We start from the raw sequence: 6,904 nt of genomic DNA on the forward strand, positions 1-6,904 counted from the left end.
CTTTCATTTAATGTCAGATCTTGTCTCCTCTAGTTACCTCGGAGGGAAATCTGGAGCTGGGCATTGTCCCTCTTCTCCTTCCCCCCACCTGCCACAGTTTGCCAACATTGGTCTTTGATCATCCCTGGATTAGGACCAAGGAAGAAGGGATTAGGAAAAAGGAATCAGGCAAGAGCAGAACCATTTTTGTGCTGGATGTATGGCTGGCTGTTTTTTTTCTCTCATGGACATTTTCTTGGGCGCTTGAACGATTCCCCCATTGGATTTTTCCAACAGCAACTCCTGACCCAGGGATCTTTCTTCCCAACTCAACTGGCTGCTTCCCCTCAGCCCCGGGTCCTCTGGCAGTTTGCCTTGGACAGACTCTCACAGTTGGAGTACATTATTTCATCCAGCTAGGCCTCTTGAGCAGACCTTAAAATGGCTGCCGGCCGGCTCTCCCTCCCACACAGACCACATCTGGCCCATGAAGGAGCATCCTATAACCCTCCAGGGAAGCACAGTCACTTCCCCCATACAGCAACAACTCCCCTTTGCTCCATCTTGCCAGCCAGTGTCTCTTTCCCTCCTGATTTCTTCCCTGGTCAATATGGGCTGAATACAAAACATTGTGTTGCCCTACAATAGGCTCTCTTTCCCCAGAAAGGCCTCACTTGGCTTGTGGCAAAAGATAAAGTACATGAAGCAGTCTGTCTGCATCCTGGCAAGAATTGGGGCCTTTTGGACCCATACTGGATGTTCTGTGAAGGCTGCCCCCTGGCTGTTTGCCCTTACTCCCGTGGCTTAATCTTTGGGGTCTCAACTGACAGCCCAAAGTGTTTCCAGGACTCCTCCTCTTCCGTGGTCTGAACTGAAAGTCATGTCTACCCAACCCCATGAGCAAGACAGCATCTTCGCTCAGCTTTTAAGCCTCTTAGCAGCTGCTTTTGTTTGGTTGCTTGGCCTTTCACTTTTCACATGCACAGCTTGGAAATCCAGAAATGCCGTGAAGAGAAATTGCCTGCAGACTCAATTCCCTTTACTCCGTGTTCATGGCCCATCAAGTCCTGGCAACCTTCTACTCTAAACTTTTTTGTCTGTGGCAAGCTATGAGCTGCCACTTTCTGTCTGGGTTCTGCACCCATGACCTGCATCAGCAAATGCTCCAGGGGAACAAAACAGCTGTAAAGAAAGGACTCACTTCAACAGATTCCTCTCCTGTCTAGCATCTTGATCCTTTGAATCCTGGCAACCTTGATTGCTCTTTGATGCTTTCAGACTATTTTACATTTTATTTTAGTCAGCTTTCACAGTTCTTCAGCATGAGGGTTATTCTGATACAAACTACTCCTTCACAGACAGAAATGGAAATCCCCTTCAAGTTTTTTTCCCCCAAGAAATGTACCAGGTGGTATATTTTCTTATTTAATAAAAATATCTTTCTGTTAGCTTTGAATGTGGAGGATAATTTGAAGCAGAACAAAATTATTGGTTCACAAACACCTTTTCGTCAAAATTCTACAGATGTTGGTCCATACTCCTTTTGCATTTAACATTTCAGAGGAAGAACTCTCCACTGCAGTCGGATTTTTCTTGCTTTGTAACAGGTGCTAAAATTCATTAAATTAATATTTTGGGCAAGACACCAGAAAGAATGATAGCTACAAAGCAATGTCTGCCTAGATTTTCTGACTAAGTGCTTGAGAAGGGATGTCACCGTTTGAACTGTCTCTACAACCAGAGGCCAAGGGGGGATGGGAAGTTGGGATGATTTGTGAGGAAGACCTTCAGGGATGCCTTTGGAGTGTTGTGAGTCCCAAACCCTCACTGTTTCTCTCACTTCAAGTGTTTGGGGGTGGGGGAGCTCAGTGGACCACTCAGAAACCTTGAGATACTTCCTACCTTGAGATTAGGAGACCCTTTTCACATAGCCTTCTAGTAAAACTTGTATATTCACCAGGTATAAAAATTAATAAGTATCATACGGTCTCAGTGTAATCAAACATGCACAGAAAAAAATGTTTTAAGGAAACACACCAAAGAATTATAATATCCTTGGAATCTAGGTGATTTTTATTTTTGTCTTCATATTGTCCCTTATTTTCCAAAAATTTACAAAGATATATACTACTTTATATAACGAGAAATTGTTTTTTAAGTACGTAAATGTAAAAATATTTAACATACACTACATATGTTACATATGTATGTATTTTAAACATACAACTAGGCAAAAAACTTGAGTAGAACCCACCCCCACCACCAAACCAAACCAAACCAAACCAAAACAAAAACTAAAAACCAGTGCTGTTCTCTGGGTAATGATTTTCCTTCACTTATCTGTATTTTTTTTTTTTTTAGATTTGTTTTTTCTTAAGTCATCTCTACACCCAAGGTGGAGCTCCAACTCACCACCCCACCCCCAGCTCGAGTCACATGCTCCACCCTCTGAGCCAGCCAGGCACCCCTATTTATCTGTATTTTCAAACTGTTCTATAATGAGGGCAGATGGGGCTTTAAGAAAATACCAGTTCTAGACACACAGTAGGCCAGCTGTCTGACTAACACAGCACAGTGTTCTCTCCCACCGCACACCCAAAGTTAGACCCAGTCCTTGGTCTGCCTCTTTTCTTGGCCTTGTGTTTGGCTCTTTTCCTTTCCCTTCACTACCTCTGTCCTTGCTCCACCTTCCCTCCTCTGAACCCCTGTGCGGCTCACAGTCAGTCCCATTTAACCCGCCCTTGGTACAAATCTCAAACATTTTCATTCAACTGTTTCACCCTTCCTTTGTGAGCCCTATTTCCCGGGAGCTAGGAATCTTCTCCTCGAGGGCAGGGATGTGACGATGCCCAAGCTCCTTCTCTAGGCTGAGCTCAGGTGGGGCTCTCCACTAAGGCGATTAAATGGAACCGGCGCCCCTACTCTGCCTTTCAGCGCTTACACCACGCCTGGCTCCTTCCACGGAATTCCTAGGCCCAGCTTTCCCTGGAGAATCAAACAGGGTCGAAAAGGACGAAGAAGAGCACTGGTGGGACCAACGCGGCCCCTCTCCCAGGTCAGTAATTAGCGCGGTCGTGGGAGAAGCTGCCCCCGCACAACCGGGTCCTTAATGGCTCCTGTCCCAGAGGCCGCCTTGCCTTCAGATCGACAGCCGAGTGAATCGCTATGAAAAATTCATCAGCCTTTGCATGTCCACGGCCCAGATCCGCGCGGAGCACCTGACCCCGGCAGGAGCAAGGGGCCAATAAAGCTGCTGCCGCCGCCGCAGAGGGAAAGCCCAGCCCAGTGCTGGCAGGGAGTGCGGGGCGCTTGCAGGGAGTGCGGGGCGCCCGCGGGGAGGGAGCCCCGAGCCCGGGGATGGCCGCGCCAGGTCGCGCGGGAGCCTGCTCAGGCCTCCGGGGAGCCAGCGGGCCCAGCTCAGGCCACAGCCTCCAGTGCTGCCGGGCCCACCTGCCCAGGAACGCACACGCCACCGGGGACGCGCAGGGGACACGCCACCCGGGACGCGCGGGGGACTTGGCCCCCGGGGCTGACAGCCCATAGTAATTCCCCAAAATACCAACGGGAAGCACGCCCTGGGCTCCCTGGACTCCTCGAGTGTGTGATTAGGCCCTCCCGGGTGACTGGGCCTCTCAACGAGGGCCTCTTCCCTTGCCACCAGCTCCCGCGGCCACTGCACACCGCCCCCTCGGGGTGCAGGGTGGCCAGAGCCCAGAAGTGGCTGCAGCCCCGGAGCTGGGGTGGTGAGGGAGGGTGGCGGGCCAGAGTTGGAGAAATGCAACATTGCCGCAGGTTTCTGGAGGCCTCTGCAGCCTCTGCCATCTGGGCACTGCGCAGACAGACGCTGCGTGGGTCCCGGGAGCTCGCCACCTCCGCGTAGCCACGCCGCGGCAGCTTCAGGAAAGCTCCACGTCGGGGACTGAGGGGAGGAACGCCGGCCCAGGCTCACCTGCTCCCCAAAGTCTCTGCATTTTGAAGTCATTTTCCTAAAATCAAACTTTAAATAACCACCGATGACTTGCCTACGGGCCACGCAGTACCGTGAAGGGCTATACTCCGACCTCGTTGTGATGCGCAGTATTTTTCTGCTGTTTTGCTTTCGAATCAAATGCGGTGATTAGGGAAGTTTTAGATTCAGGTCAGGTTTTCCCAGGACCTCCAGGCCAAGGAATGCGCTAGATTTTAGAGCAACAGCGCCATCTGGTGGTTGCGGTCAACAGGTGCGGGCTTGCGCGAGGCGACGGGCGAGTGATGTAATGGTCCACATCTGTCCCTTGGAGAGGACTCTGCAGCAGGCCCTGCATTGCCAGGGGTTTTACACTTGTTTTTCCTGTAAATGAGCCAAGGGGGTTTCTCCATAGGGCTAATGTGATATGTCGTAACTGAAATTTCCCTCTTTGACTGTAATCTGTTCTAGAACTACCAGATTTGAGACTGAAGGGGACGTGGAGATCAAAATCCAACTTCCTCCATTCACAGCCATGAAGCGGGATGCTTGTGACCTTTCCCATGTCCAGCCAAGCCAGGATGTGAAGCCATGCCTTCTGACTCCATACCGAGGAATTGTTTCACTTTGCTATGCTCCCTTGACCACAGCTAGCTCTTCCATTCCCTCAGGCCTGAAGAACAGGCTCCTCACTTTCTGAAAAACTCAGGGAACATGATTCCGGCTAGGCTTTCTTTCGGTGCCTCATCTTACCAGGGCTAGCTCCCTGTCTCAGACTCTGACCCCTCCGCCATTCCTCTCTTCTTTACCCCCCACCCCCTAGCCTTGGCTGACATCCTCAACTGCGATCTTGTCTGGCACCCCATCCGGCCAAGACTAACTGGAGGTCACCACACTGGGGACTGGGCCAGCAGCAAATTTAGGCTATTGGACTTTAGATGAGCCCTCACTGCCACTCAGGGCTTTCAACATTTGTTGATTCCTGCGATGCAGATATTCCAAGTATTTCCTTCTGATCTTCAGCTCTTGCCCTTACAGTACCTCACAGTTTGAGAGACAAATTCTCCTGCTTTCCAGAGGGGAAGTTTGTCTCACCGTGAGCGTCCCTGTGTTGCCTCTTCTGCACTTAAAATGTTTGTATCGTCCCCTACCTCGGTCTTTCTTGCCTCAGAGGATAAAAGTCCTTAGTCTTTTCCAAACCAAATGCATCTACTTTTACTTCTAACATAAATTATTGAGCCCAGACAAAATAGAAAAAAAGGAGGAACTTAGAGAAAATATAAGAAGCTAAAGGAAACTTAAAGAAATCATCAATAATAATCTCGGGATAAAGAAAAAGAAAAGGTATTGCATATCTGAAAAAAAAGGTGCCATTAAGAAAGGAGTATTCAGAGGTTAGAAAGGACTTCTTGGAAATTAATAGCATAGCAATGGTGAAAGATTCAAAGGAAGAATTAGAATAGAAATTTAAGGAAGCCCCCAGAAAGTCAAACACAAAGAGTAGAATTTTTTTAAAAAGAAAGAAAACTACAAGATTAGTCCAAAAGGCAAAATCAGCAATGTAACTTGAGGGGCTCAGTACCGAAAGGTAATGTGGGATCTCTTGTTTAAACATCACTAAGAGTTTCAAGATGGCTCCAGCAAAGCATTAACCCAAGCCAAGGGCTGGTACACTGGGCAGTGATGTCTGGTCCCCCCTCATTCCTCACAGTTCAGGAATCTCAGCAACCCACACCATGAGGAATCCTCCTGGTCAGAGTTTTGAGGCACAAGATCACTGCATTTTAGACTGTTTTCGGGTTGGTAGGAGGTGAGTGTGCCGTATCAGCCCTGTGGACATAAAGCTCTGCTGTCTAGTACAAAAGTCTTAACCACACATACTGGGACTCAGGTGTGGCTAGTCTGATTTACACGTGTTTAAGTGCAAAATGCCACTGGATTTCAAGAATTTATATGAAAAAAAAAGAATGTCAAAAATCTCATTAATAATTGCATTATGTTGATTACATGTGGAAGTGATAACGTTTTGGATATGTTGGGTAAAAGAAAACATGTTACTAAACTGAATTTCACCTGATCCTTTTTATTTTATAAAAATGCGCCGGCTAGAAAAAAGTTTTTAGTGTGGCTCATGCTGTATTTCTGTTGGATAGCACCGGTCTGAAGAGGCTTATTCCTGAACCACAGTCACAAGCCTAGTGACTTCTGTGTTTTATGTCTTGCCCTCTCGTTACAGGGTTTCAGGGCAGCAGGCCTGGCCATGGCTGTATCCATCAGTTTCTAAAGAAGGAAGCAGAAACTCTAGGTATTTCAAAATGAAGGAGGTCTAATATGGGAAATTAGGTTACCAAATTGTTACAAAGGCTGGAAGAGCAATGGGGCAAGTGGTGTTTCCAGAAATCCAGAACTATAGAAAGCTGTTACCACTCTCTGTGGGAGCCAGTTCTCATGTGAGCCCACACCACTCACCCTACACAACTGCGGGCAGCTCCAAGAGCTCATCGTCACGTGCTGGCTGTTCCCAGCAGGAACCTACTCACCTATAGCTGCTGGAGGTAGTGTTGGAACTCTTGGCAGGATTGGAGGAGTAAGAGGTCACCCTTTGCTGTTACTGAGCTGGAGTCCCTGACACTGTTGTTGAGAGAGGGCCTACCATAAACATAATGGCTTCTATCTTTTCACACCTTCTAATTTCTGTGAATGGCTCCAGTTGGCAGACGTAAGTAGAATTCAGCTAGCAAAGGAGTTGTAAAAATGTAGTTTGCAAGCTTCTAGTCCTGGAGGTGAGAAAGAGAAGATAGTAGGATGACGCACAGAAATCTTCTTTAGGATCCCTTCTAGAAAATGAAACAGGTAAATGTAGTTGAATGATGTGGAAGGAAAGTCTTTGGCTGAATAGGAATGAATTGTTGATAGTGAAACAGAAAACTAGAGGAGCAAAAAATATATATATATTTTTTTAATCAGTCAATTATAAAC

General features: G+C 47.7%; 1 long non-coding RNA gene across 1 annotated transcript in view; it reads left to right on the forward strand.

Annotated features, from left to right (window-relative positions):
* The window catches only part of LOC144379110 (uncharacterized), a 162,182-nt gene extending 156,254 nt beyond the window's left edge, over positions 1–5,928 (forward strand). Inside the window, exons 3-4 of the long non-coding RNA XR_013441383.1 lie at positions 2,914–3,034; positions 4,397–5,928. This is a non-coding gene — a long non-coding RNA (uncharacterized LOC144379110). The remainder of the gene's footprint in view (positions 1–2,913; positions 3,035–4,396) is intronic.
* The last annotated feature ends 976 nt before the right edge of the window (positions 5,929–6,904 follow it).

Source organism: Halichoerus grypus, chromosome 9, assembly GCF_964656455.1.
Source record: "Halichoerus grypus chromosome 9, mHalGry1.hap1.1, whole genome shotgun sequence".
NCBI lineage: Eukaryota > Metazoa > Chordata > Mammalia > Carnivora > Phocidae > Halichoerus > Halichoerus grypus.